Raw genomic sequence first — 14,218 nt, forward strand, 5'->3', positions numbered from 1 at the left:
CACTGTGTTCACCATTACAGTATCATGCAGAGTAATGTTCCTGCCTCCCAAATCCTCTATGCTCTGCTAGTTGTTCACCCCTTTTCCTGGTCCGGGAAACCCGGTGATCTTCTTACTGTCTTCATAATTCACCTTTTCCAGAATGGTATAGTTGAAATTTTGCCATCTGCAGCCTTTCCAGATTGGCCAGGCTTACCTAGTGATACTCGTTTAAGGTCCCTCCATGTCTCTTTCTGTCTTGGTAGTTATTTCTTTAAAGTATGGATATTGTTGCTCTTTCTGAGTGCCTCACAAGTTCTTATCCATTTACCTGCTGAAGGATTTCTTGAGAGTCTTTAAAAAAATCCATCCATGGTAGGATGGTGTTGGGCACTGAGAGACTGAGACAACTTGAGTCAATGTCTTGATGTCTTAACACCTGGTGATAAGCCCAGGTGGGTAGGGCCCTCAGAATAAATGTCCTTATATGAAGAGACCACTCATAGATCTGGATCACTCTCCCTCTCTCCCTCTTTATCTTCCTCTCCCTACTCCAGTGAGAAGGCAATCATCTAAGAAGCAGAAGAGGTGCCCTCATTAGAACCCAGCCATGCTGATTGTTGAACATGGACTTCGACTTCCAGAACTGTGAGTAAATACAATTTTGTTTGTTTAAGCTACCCAACCAGTAGGATTTTGTTATGGCGGCCAAGGTGACTAGTATGTGTCCCACAGGGTCTCCATGGGCAGACTCTCTTCACCATCCAGGTAAATCTTCTCAGCAAACTGGCTACTTTTCAGAAAGTCATTAAATCATGGAGTACTCTAGCTGATTCTAAGTACATAGCATTCCCTTGTTATGGGATTCAGGTCACTGCATCCAGGGCCCGGAAGTTCTGGGTCTCATCAGAGATATACTTCAATGATGAACACAGAGGAGATGCAAACAGGAGCAAGTTAATGAATGCAAAGCAAAGCAGAAGTGCCACCTCCACATGGAGCATGGGCAGGCACAAAAAGGTCCCAAGACCTCAGTTTTTATAGAGGACTATGGATATGGGAGTGGACAGTTTTGGAAAACGGGGTAACCTGTCATTAACTTCTAGAGACTGGATTATGTGTCATCAACACCTACTAACAAGTTGCGTGGCAGGGAGTTCTTGGACTTAGTCAGATTGATGTTGAAGGGGTTGCATACCAGCAAGACCCTGTTGTATGTCACAGGTCATTCCATTAATACTGGGGCTCCAGGATGTGATTTTTTTTTATGAACATCCACACTTTTGTAGACATCATGTCTAACTCCCTGGCTGACTCCTCTATTAACCTAAACTGGTTTATGCTTCCTTTGAATCTCTTCTGGGTTGAATGTGCCCTGTGATCTCACTGAACCAGAATTATGGCTGTCTGCTGTTGATGAGAGTAACCATTTGGTCAGTCTTTCTATCTTGTTTTTTTTTGCCAGTCCTGGAGCTTGGACTCAGAACCTGAGCACTGTCCCTGGCTTCTTTTGTTTTGCTCAAGGCTAGTACTCTACCTATTGAGCCACAGTGCCACTTCCAGACTTCCAGTTTTGTGGTGGTTAATTGGAGATAAGAGTCTCATGGACTTCCTTTCCCAGGCTGCTGCCTTTGAACTGCGATCCTCAGATCTCAACCTCCTGAATGGCTAGGATTACAGGTGTAAGTCAATAAGGCCTGGCTATATCTTTTGCTTTCTGTGCATCTGGGAGGTTTTAAGTGTTTTTCCTTATCTCAGGAGATTTGGGGAGAACAAACATACTCCTTCCTTTCCCATGAAGAGATGCAGAGATAGAGAACTGGGTAGCAGAGGGGGAAAACAGGTGTTGTCCTATCTCTGCCTTTCCTACCCCCCATTCACATCTTTTCTCTACTTGCATGTGGTTTCTTTGCCTGCAGAAATCCTCATGACTTCCAGAGGCACCAAGCTGTTTTGCCTTGGGACAGCCCTTTCCTGTCTCCCATGTGTGCTCATAAGTAAATATTTACCTAACATTCTGGATGGAGGGTACAGTGGAAGAGGACAGACAGTCCCTGCTGGAAACACAAAACAAAACAAAAACTACAGACACCCCCCCCCCACACACACAAAAAAAACCCAAAACAAAACAACAACCACCAAACAAGCAAAAGGGAAGGTTTATTAGCAAAGGAATTCACTTTCAATAGACTGAAAGTAGGCCATCTAAAGGAAGAGAAAGAACTGTGAACAAATTTTCTATAGTCCCTGCCTTTATGGAGCATATAGGCTCATGAGGGATGTCGGGCATTAAGAAAAAACAAACAACTGGGCGCCAGTGGCTCACTCCTATCATCCCAGCTACTTAGGAGGCTGAGATCTGAGGATGTGGTTTGAAGCCAATCCAAGCAGGAAAGTCCTCATGAGACTCTTACTTCCAATTAACCACTCAAAAAACTAGAAGTGGTGCTGTGGCTCAAGTGGTAGAGTGCTAGCCTTGAGCACAAAGAGGTTCAGAGACAGCACCCAGGCCCTGAGTTCAAGCCCCACAACTGACAGGAAAATAAAGAAAAAACAGAGAATCCCTCCAAAGTAAGTGCTAAGGATGACTAAGATAGGATGCTAAGAGAAAACAAATGGCCTCTGTGTTCTTGATCTATGGCCAGAGATGGTCCACAGCCCTTTCATGATTTTTCAAGACTCAACTACTTGAGTCTCGTCATCTCCAGCCCTTGTGTCTGCACGTTGTGCACAAACTGGAGCCGAGAAGTAGCATGTACATCACCATTGTGCTGCTCTCTTCTCCATCTGGGACTCTCCTTCGTATTCTGCTCTTCTTACCTCACACAGAGCAAGTTCCTTTCCCTTCGATTGTGTCTTGGTGTACGCAATGTGCGTGGCCCCTTAGGGGTATCTCTCCAGCCAGGGGTGAACTTCTTACAACATCCTCCAAGCAACTACAGCATTATTTCCCAAAAGGACTCCTGACAAATCAGAGATTTTCCAGCTTTTTTTTTTTTTTTTTTTTTTTGCCAGTCCTGGGCCTTGGACTCAGGGCCTGAGCACTGTCCCTGGCTTCTTCCCGCTCAAGGCTAGCACTCTGCCACAGCGCCGCTTCTGGCCGTTTTCTGTATATGTGGTGCTGGGGAATCGAACCTAGGGCCTCGTGTATCCGAGGCAGGCACTCTTGCCGCTAGGCTATATCCCCAGCCCCCCCCCCCTTTTTTTTTTTAAACCAGTCTCTGCTGGGATTCAGGGAGCTCCCTGAGGGCAGAGGTTGTATGGGAACAGTGGCATTCCTGTGTCCTACTGTCAGGCACCAGAATGGGGATTCATAAGCAAGCGATCAATCTACGAAGCGATCCCCAGAGAGAGATATAAACAGAAAACCTGGAAGGGGACTCTGTCAAATGAGGGTGAAATTCGGAGGATTTGCAGTGTCGGCCTGGTCCCACAAGGAGCTCTGCTGGGTAAATGTCACCATCAGTGTCCCATATCATGCCCAGAGCAGCTGGGCTCTGACATCCTGTTCCCACAAGTCACTGGGGGAAGGACAGGCCTGGCAGGAATGTAAATTCACAGCTTTGAGTACTGCAGCTAGGGTGGTTAGCCATGTTGAATTCTTTGGGAATATTCTAGAAGCAGTCATTACATCTGCGCAGTACTTTAGGTTGCTTTTACATTTGCTTTTCTTTATTTGGTTCTTGAAAGGGATTATTCTCATTTCAGAGATGAGAAATCCGGGGAAGTTACCCGAGAGTTTCATCTTGGGTGACAGGGAGGTAGAGTTGGGACTTGAACTAGTCACTGGTAATGGCTATATTCCCGAGGATGAGCATGATGATTTAATGAAGCTGCTCTTTGATTATGTAAGAGAAAGTGAGCAGTCTGGTGGTCCACTTGCCAACCCCATTCCTCAGATATGTTCTGTATTGGCACAATTGCACACACACACACACACATACACCCACCATTGGAAGATTTCACATGAAAATCTGGATTTCTAACTTATCTAGAAACCAGGACATTTGATTCCACATTGCCTACTGGTTGAGATTATGACCACTGTCTCATTCAGTTTTTAATGTTCTCCATTGCTTCCTATAATTGCACTATCCACACATGGCTATTGAGCTGTTGTTGTCTGAATTGAGATGATGGCTAGAAACTTAAATTTGCATAGGGTCACAATGGATTCCTATGGAACCCCACTGGTTATAGTGTCCTTGATCTAGGTGGCTTCTTTCACTTCTGCTCTCCACTTGATTGTGTGCTTCATGAGGAGCTAGTGTGGTCTGGTGTCATGAGATCATGGTTCAAATCCTTGCTCTGATACTTTCTCTGCTGTCTCTGTGTTTGGTATTTTTCTTTGTATCATCAAGACTTTGGACTTAATGTTCTAATGTTCTACTCTTGAAACTTCTCTCCCCACACACCTCTGAATTTACCCTTTCGTAGTGGGGGTCTACTGCTACTGGTTTTAATCTGAGCTTGCTCTCCTGGGTAGCTGCCCCTCCTCTTGCCCTGATTGCCTTTATTCCAGCTGCTTCTAAGTCTTTGGGGAGTCCTGTCTCCATCAGGGGCCTCCTCCCTCATTCCACAGGGGGTTGTATCCTCAATCATTCTGCTTGGCTTGTTGTTTACAAAATGCAGAGCGGATCGTGCTTCCCTTCCCTTCTGGGTTAATATCTGCCATTTGCCCTCATTTGAATCACATATTTTAGCTATTAGTTTGCTCACCTTCCACAATTATTTTCACGAACCCTTGGAGTCATAAACCATTGTTCCAAGTGGTGTGTTGCCTATTTTAAGAACTTAATTTGTTTGTAATGCGCACATCAGCTGCATGATTTGTTTCTTGCTTGTAATTAACTTTTAAGCTGATGAAACTCAAGGCAAAGTTGGTGAGATTAATCACGCTGGCTGCATCCAAATCTTCCAACATCTTTGTCGGACTCAGCAAGTTTGGGGAGAAGGATAAGATTTTTATTTCCCTCTTCCATTTCCATCTGTTACCCTGCGGTTCTTGGAGCCAAGCCATCCATTAAGTGGGCTTGGGTACTGGAGCTGGAATATGATGCTTTTGGTTTCTGTACAAAGACAAGCAAACTTTTCCTCCAATCCCCTTCACCCTGCAACATGAACCCATCTCTTCCTTCCTGGAAGAGTCTCCAGAGCTCGGGGACTGATGCATCATGAAGTGGTTGTGTAATCCCCCTGCTTCCCATATCACACTTGCAGGGTGCGTTGCTGATTTCCCAAGGTCTGGTACAATGACACAAGTTACCAGTGACTTGGCAGGGGAGTGACTGGATTGGAGATAGCTAACTTTATGAATTTTGTTATTTGAGGACACCCTACCTGTGGCCAAACCCACAACCCAGACAACTTCCTTTCATGGCTAAATGTTTTTAGAAGCCAAGTTATATGAGATCAATATTTTGAAGTCTTAATATACCTCCCTAGAGAACTTGCTAAAATACAGCTCCTGTATCAGTAAGTCTAGTCTAGGGTCTGTGAATTTGCCTGTTTTTGAGACAAAGTCTCACTATGTATCCTAGAACTTGCAGTCCTCTTGCTTCAGCCTCATGAGGGATGGGATTACAGGTGTGTGCCACCATATCTGGCTTAGAGAATCTGCCTTTTGACAAGCTCTCACATGAGGTCAGTGCTCACCTACTGAGGGGCAGGCACTAGTTTTCTGGCTTTGTGGAGTCTGGAATTGTGACAGGCTTGATTGTGATTGGCACATGGGTTCTTTCAGCCACTTGGAGGCGGAGTGAATGACTGAGGTGCTACACTCAGGAATGCACATAAATAACTCTGTACCAGATCCGTTATGTTGGAGTGACATGTCTTCCTTCTTATTCTTACATTAACAACAAAATGTAGTAATTTTCTTTCTGTCCTAATTTAGGAAAGGCTAAAATGTCACAGGCTGATATTTCTCTTGCATATATGTGCATATATGTGGTGTGTGTGTCTGTGTATGCATATGTGTGTGCACACATACATTTGGCTTTGGGAGAAGAATTTATAGTAACAGATTGTCCTCACCAAGCATCTCCTTCTAAGTATAGCCTGCCTGCTCCATCCGAAAGGGCCTGCTTCCAGAGAGCCCTGCAAGTTGAGAAATCCTTGTTCCTGTTGTCAAAATTCTCCAGACATCTGCCTAGTTTTCCCTCTACAGCGCTGGCTTTTCCAGTGTTCTTTCCAGGCTCTGCTCACACCTTTGGAAGGGCTTCAATTTAGGGCTGACTCTGGAATAGTCTTCCTGACACTTTGATACACCTACCCCTTTTTCAGGTATGATGGAGGGGCTATTAACGTTTCCGTAGCCCACATTTGTAAATAGGTATGTAGACATATACACATATCCAAAGACATGCACATACCCAGTGGGTTTTGAAACTGGAAGATCAGGACATCCAATCTGTCTGGTGAGCAAGCTCGTAGAAGGGAAAGAAGGACAGAATATTTTAAATGTGATTCATTTGCTAATGTACCTCAAGTTATACTCTTTGCTCAGGGGGCCTTCTAAATTGTTTTAGCCTCTGTGTCTACCTGAGCTGCAGCTTCTTCCAAGACAGGTGATAGATTTTCCTGCCCCTTGGACTGTGGTAGATTCCTAGGTTGGTTGGCCAGCTACTTTGCAGACTTGAGAGAATGACAAAAGGAGGAATGGAGAGGCACAGAGGTTGTCATCTATGTAGCGGCTAAGAGCTGGTGGAGGAAGCCTCAAAATCAGTCTGGTCTAGAGCTGGCAGCTTTAACTATTATCCTTCACCACTGTTCATCTCAAACAGCATGCTGAGGAACATCCTGGAGACCTTAGAAAAGCGCAGACTCAGATTCCAGAGGTCTGCAGTAGAGCCTGGAACACTAACAGGCTTGTGGGAGTGAGGGGTGGAGGTGGGGGGGATAGCAATGCTGAAGATCATGGTCTCAGTGCCCTTGTTTGGGACCTCATCTGCTCCAGGACCTTTGGGGACCCATGCCCATCCATCCCCTAAGTTGGGGAAGACGAGACAGAGGCACAATTGAGTTCTCCACCCAATCACCTGTCCTGTCCTGGGCTGCCTAGTTGGCACCCAAGGTGTTCTGGTACACACAGTGGGTGGCAGGCAGATGTAGGGCTAAATTTGGCCATGTACTGTGAGGAGAGGAGCAAAGGTCTCTCCTAGGGGTCCAGAGACACTTACAAGCTGCTCTTTGCCGAAATGCTCAGCTGCTGAGCTGAAAATAGCTTCCATTTAGCTGGGGAGACTATCTGGGATTCCCCTCCTGCCAGGAAGTGGGCAGGCAGGGCTTGAAATCCCAGGGAGAATGGGCACTACCAGGTCAGACTGTGTTGGCAGATCCTAGAATGCTACTTAATGGGGTAGCTGTACGTATAGGGATGTCAGGTTGACTTGCCCCGCCCCCCCCCCTCATTTCCATCACGGACCCACAGTGATGGAACTCATGCAGACCAGCTGGGTTTCAGTCCTGTAGGATTGTACGGTGATGCTTCAGGGCAGTGTATGAGTTTCCTGTTGCTGCTGTAATAAATCACCACAAACTGAGCAGCTTAATAAGCACAAATGTGTTATCCAATAGTTCTGAAGGGTGGAAGTTGGACATAGGTATTAGTGTGCTAAAACTAACGTGCTGCTAAGGTATTGTTCCTCTCTAGAAGGTGTAGTGGAGAATGTATTTTCCAGTCATTTCCAACCTTCATAAGTCATCTGGGTACCTGCTGACTTGGTTTGGGCTCCTTCCTGACTTCAAGCCCAGCACCAGTGGGTTGAGTGTGTGTATGTGTGTGTGTATGTGTGTGTGTGTGTGTGTGTGTGTGTGTGTGTGTGCCTGCCTGCCTGCCTGTACTATGGCTCTCAGCTAGCTTGCTTGCCTCTAATTTAATTGATAATGGAGTCTTGCAGACTTTTCTTCCTTGGGCTGGCTTCAAACTGTGATCCTTTTAGTCTCCTAAATAGGTAGGATTACAGGTGAGGCACCGAGGCTCCGGAAGCTTCTGTAGGAGGTTGAGTTCTTAATATCATATCACTCTCACCTTGTGGGCCTCATTCTACTTTTTCTTTTCTTTTCCTTTTGTGCCAGTCATAGGGCTTGGACTCAGGACCTGGATGCTGTCTCTGAGTGTTCCTCTCCCCTTCCCTCCAAAGCTAGTGCTCTACCACTGGAGCCACAGCTCCACTTCTGGCTTTTTGGTGATTCAAAGTCTTATAGACTTTCTTCCCTGTGCTGGCTTCGGGCCAAGATCCTCAGATGTCAGCCTCCTGAGTAGATGGGATTATAAGCGTAGCCACTAGCACTTGGCTTCATTCTACTTTTAAAGACCTCCTCTGGTTTGTAGAGCTTGCAGTTTGATGATGCATTATCGGAGAAATGATTAGAAATTTAATTGTTATTACTCATTTTTTGGCAGTTCAAACCTAATGGCTAGTACTTATCCGCTTTATTGGATTACTCTGTGGAGAGGGTGATCATAATGATAAATAGCTAACTCTTGTTAATGTTTCCCTGTTGCTGGGTTCTTTCCTTTACAGATGCAACTCATTTAAATCTTATGAGCTTATCCACATAGCTCCATTTTACAGATGAGACATTCGAGGTACAGAGGTTGAAACAGGCTGGTTTTGTAGTCTCCAGTGTGCATTTATGGTCTCCTCTTGCTCTCACTCTCGTCTTGATGGTACATCAGATCACAGACCTTGCTCTGAGGGTCCCTCAAGGCATTCTTCGGGGGGGGGGGCGGTCATGACTCCCATAGACATTGTCCTGTCCCTTCACCTCAGTTTCCCCTGCTAGGCTCTGCCTTTTTCTCTGGGGTGCTGGGAGGATTCTGTAAATAGTTCCCTCGAGGTGCTGGAAGCATTGGGTGGAGAAACTCACTATAAATACTCAGTATTTATAATTAGCCTTCCTGGCGGCATAGTTCTGCATGTGGAGGAGGCAAACACCTGCAGGGGCAGAAAGTCAAAATGCAGGGCCTAGGGGGCTCTCAGGAGCTGGTTTCTTGGTGCCACCTGAGCCAGGGATGGCCCGCAGGGAGCCAGGCCCCTAGAGGAGAACACAGTGGGGCTGGAGCTTCAGCATCATCCCTTAGAGGATCTCCCTGCCTCCCAGCCTCTCATCTGCTGCATGCGCTGGCTTTCTTCTCCTTTGTATGCCGTGTCTTTTTCCTAGTGCCGATTTGGAGTTGTGCATTTTGGAGTCTTTCACCGTTAATCATCTCTCTCCTACTGGACTGTAAATGCCATGTGATTAGGGAAGGCCTCTGTCTACTTCCGTGAGCATCCAGCAAGCTCCTGAAATGTGGCACGTAAATATTTACTCAGTGAAGGTGAGACTCAGGTTGGCTGTTTCTCCTGCATCTCACACTTCCTCTCCTCTGCCAGGCTATGGGATGTTGGCAGAGGGCTTGTGTGGGGTGGAGGAGAGCTCAGGAGCCAGGCAGGCAAGGAAAGCCAGACTCCATCCTGACCTCCCTCCCTCCTGCTCTGCCAGGAGCAGAGTACCAGCAGTGACTGAAGGAGACACTGCTGCCTGGGCTGAGGCTCCAGGAGGATGCACCAGACCACTTCCTGGCCAGGAGACGTTTTACACACCTGGTGCCCAAGCTGTGGTCCTAGGATTCTAGGTCTTCACTTGGAGCATGGCTGGGCTATGGCTCCACGGGATGGGGCAGCTGAGTGCTAACTTGAGCATCCATAAGGAGATGGCCAACTTGCAGCTGGTTCGCATAGCAATGCCCTTATCTCCAGGGATGTGGGAACCACGGATGTGGCCAAGAACAGATGGTACGTGTTAATCAGTGATTTATACCATGCTGCTGACGTCCAGAACTGCCTGGAGATACCTTGTACCAACTTGCTACATGGCTTATTGGAAAAACATAAATGGATGGTCTGCACCTGGCTTCAGTTATTATGCCTGGTTATTCAGCCTGGCTTTGGCTATGTGACCAGAGGGAAATAAGATGAACAAATGTTGCATTGAACTTATGCTTCGGCATCCCTGAGGCCCACATCCCCATCCAAGCATCTATCTCTGTGGTTCATGGCCCAGCCCAAGACCAAGTTAGTCCCTGGAGACTGAGAGAAAACAGCCCTCAACAACTTTGCAATCGTTGTAATCTTTCTGAAGTTGCTCCAAGTTCTCCTGCTCTTATCCTTTTATATCCTCTGCCTGCAATGTTACTTTCAGGACTTTATGGAAAACTTTTGTGTCCTCTCGATGGTCTGACCCAGTGTAACTACTGCAGCCTCTCAGATGCTAGGCTCTAACTCCTGGCAGCTTCCTCTTTGGACATCACCAGGGTAGATTCCCAGAGGCTCAATGATTCTGGATCTTCAGGAAGAAGTGGAACCCTGGGATCAGCCTGTTTCCCATGGAGGAGAAGCAGAGCTGGAGAGGCGTGACCTGAGGAAGTGAATTGTGCATGGTCACCAAGGATGGTTTTTGTTTTGTTTTGTTTTGTTTTTTGCCAGTCATGGGGCTTGAACTCAGGGCCTGGGAGCAGTTCCTGAGCCTCTTTGTGCTCAGGACTAGCATTTTACCACTTGAATTACAGTGCCACGTCTGGCTTTTTTGAGTAGTTTATCGGAATAGTCTCATGGGGACTTTTCTGCCCGGGGCTGGCTTGGAGCCTCGATCCTCACATCTCAGCCTCCTGAATAGCTAGGATTACAGGCATGAGCCATGGGCACCCAACATGCAAGCAAGTTTTTAATCCCATCACCAGAGTTGACAATGGCCAACATCATAATACTTTACCTCTTCTACATCTATATTTAAATAGAACTGAACTATATCAAATCAAGCCTTTTATATTCGAGTCTTTACCTTGACTTATACTGTAAGAATTAGTTGATGACCTTATAGAAGGCTCAATTTCCTCATTTGTGAAGTGGGAATGGTAATAGCAATGATGATGATAATAGTAGAGTATGTATACCTGTATCACAGGGTTATTGTGGAGATTAAATGAGATAAAAATAATGTAAAGGCTTTTAGCCCAGTGTGTGGTATATACTAAGTGCTAAGCAAAAATTATTACTTTAATGAATCTCCTTAAAATCATAAATGGCTGCAGAGCAGTGCATTGAGTGAATGTCTCATTATTCATGGAAGTGTTCCTTTATTGAAACTATAGGTAATACTGAGTAATGCAGGTACTGAAACCCTCAACTTGATAATTTCTCTACACAGCTTCCTATCACCTTTTAGACACAAACTGAAGCCCCCAGCATCCTAATCTTTGTAGATAATAACTACAGCAGTGATTAATGATAAAGGGGTCCTGAGCTACCAGTCCCTGCTTGGGGGGATGAGGAGACTGATGGAATTGGAGTCTGAAGTATCTCAGAGCCAAGCAGGCCAGAGCTGGAAGGAGCTCACAGACACCCTGTGAAGTCAGAAAGGACACAGTCCACTGTACAGATGTTGGACAGCGCAGGAGAGGCAGGATCAAGGTGGCCTACAGTGAGGTCAGGAAGGGCATCCTGGTCTAAGTACTGAAGTGAGGCCATTAACTTTATGTCCTACTTTGAAATGCAACAGCTGGAGCAAGTCTCAGAAAAAGAAAATGCCATGGAAAGGTATTTTCTTAGCGGGTGTGGTGGCACATGTATAACCCCAGCACATGGGAGAAAGATCACACGTTTGAGGCCAGCCTGGGCAACATAGTGAGACCCTGCCTCAAGAAACAAAACAAAACGAAAAAGATACATTGTGGGGATCTGGGCTTTATTGTCTTGGGCACACCCTGGAGCTACCAGAACAAGCTTTAGAAGTGCCCCCACAGGGAAGGGAAGCTTGGCGCTTAACCCTCAACAGCTGCAGGGATAACTCTGAAGTTCTAGACTGTCCTGGCCAAGGAGACCCGCAGCAAGATTCTGTAGCTCTGGAAAGGCTCTGAGGGAGAAATATGAGGCCTAGGGAAGTCTGAGGAGGAGCCCATGCAGGTGGCCCCAGTACCTTGAGTGGGGGTGAGGCTTGCTTCAGGAATGAGGCCAGTGGAGGCACAGAATCCTTGTCCTGCAGTTTCAGGTCTCCCCTGCAGTCAGAAGTTTCCCCTTAGCCTTTCTGGAATCTGGCTTGCTGCATTTTCTTCCTGCCTCCCTCTGTGCGAGCCTAAAAGGAGACGCAGAGCAGCTGCCCACGGTCAGAGGGAATGCTAGAAAAGCTACAGATTCTTGGCAGTCCAACCTGCCAGGTTCTTTTAGAGCTAGATGATGCTCTCAAAGGACCCCTTCCTTCCCTGACTCCTCCACTTGCCCCCGGTCCTCACCCTGTCTCCACCCACATGCCACACATGGTGAGACTCCATTATTTGTTCCATCCAGTGGTCTAAATGCCAGCATCACTCTTCAATCCTAGCCATACAGGGCCTCGAATGAGTGCTGAAACCAAGCTCTGAGCGAGGTACTTACCTCATCCTCAACTCAGTAACAAATTCTGACAAGAGTCCTGTGTGCTAGGTTCTCTTGGCACTCCCGTTCTGCAGATGAGGAAACTAAGACTTGGGGTGGGGGGCATGCCAGGTTCTAGCTTGGGGTGTAACTGGATATTAATTAAGCTTTGGCTTCATCGCCTGCTTCCCCCTCTTAGAGCAAGTGCACATCCATTTCTTTGTAGCTTACTCAGCTCAAGGGGTGCCTCTGCTTTCGTCCAGGGATGTCATGACGTCATTCTTTGGAGGTTTTCTTTTTACCTGCTTGCTTCTGAGTAGAAACTATTAGCACTTAGCAAAAACAAAGTAGTAGATATTGAACCTTGAGAAACCTCAGTGGAGTGTTCACAAAACATTGGGACGAATGTATTAAAAATAGCATTAAAATTTCTTTTTCTGGACTGGGGAGGAGGTGGCTCAAGACAAAAGAAATAAGAAGTAAAAAAAAAAAGTTTTTTGGTGGCTCTGGGGTTTGAACTCAGGGTTTTGCTCCTCTACCATGTGAGCAGCACCCCTCCCCCATTCTCTTTGCTTTTAGTTTATTTGCTTTTAGACAGGATTTTGCAATCTTCCCTTGGCTGACTTTGAATCACTCACTCATCTTCCTGCCTCCAGCTCCTGAGTAGCTGACCCCATAGATAGGAACCACTGTATTCAGCTTGTTTTTGGATAGGGTCTCCTGCTTTTTTACCTAAATTGTTCTTGGACCTTGTTTCCCCATCTCTGTCTTCCTAGTAGCTAGGGTTATAACGCATAGCCTTTTTTTTTTTTGCCAGTCCTGGGGCTTGGACTCAGGGCCTGAGCACTGTCCCTGGCTTCTTTTTGCTCAAGGCTAGCACTCTACCACTTGAGCCAAGGCACCACTTTTGACTTTTTCTATATATGTGGTGCTGAGGAATTGAACCCAGGGCTTCATGTATACGAGGCAAGTACTTTACCACTAGGCCATATTCCCAGCCCCATATCGCATAGCTTGTTGATGGAGGCCTAGAGCCAGATGTGGTATTTCAGGCCCAGTTATTGCTAAGGGACTGTAGTGGTCTCAGGTAATTTTGGTGTAAGAGCTGGTGTTAGGAGTGCTGTTGGGGAGAAGAGATGAGTCTATATGGAAGTTTGAGGCTGGAACCCTGGGGGAGTAAAGCTGGGGGTGGATTGAGGGATGACAACTTGCTTCCTTTATAAGCAATGTGTCAGAGAACATTTGGCTTCAAGGGGCCTCCGAAACGATCTACCTCCCCTGTCACCTCTGTGATGGGCAAACAGAAGCCCAGTGGGAAGACTCAGTCTAAGACCCCTCCCGCCCCTCCCACTTTTCCCTGGCCCACTGCATGTTGGTGCTCTGAAGTGCTTAGAACCAGGCCATGCTAACCCTAGGGTCAACTTGAGGGCTTTCAGGAGGATTTTTGGTGCTCCTCAATTCTGGGGGTGGGGCCTGCTCCTCTTCAGTCCTTTAGCTGTCTGATTACAAGAATCCCTGGGGCCACCCTTCTGCCAGCCTCCACCATTCCCTCTCTTTGGTAGCCCCCAGTTCTGTGAGTGGAGGCTCCACTGAGAAGCAGGGCTGTGGGTGGGGCAAGTGGGATAATTATAATCTTGGAAGGTTTGATTCTCTGGCTGAGAGGCAGGGAGGCAGTTCTTCCTGCCTGGTTTGGGAGCTGAGTGAGTCAGAAGCCATCTCCCCTGTCCCGCCTCCTGTGTGCCGAGCCCTGCCTCACCTTGCCCTGTCCTTGGGCCAGTTTGGTTCTTCATGCATGCATCCATGCATTCCAGTCACCTGTGAGAGGCTGACCATGTGCTTATTTA

Source organism: Perognathus longimembris, chromosome 23 (genome assembly GCF_023159225.1).
Source record: "Perognathus longimembris pacificus isolate PPM17 chromosome 23, ASM2315922v1, whole genome shotgun sequence".
Classification (NCBI taxonomy): Eukaryota; Metazoa; Chordata; class Mammalia; order Rodentia; family Heteromyidae; genus Perognathus; species Perognathus longimembris.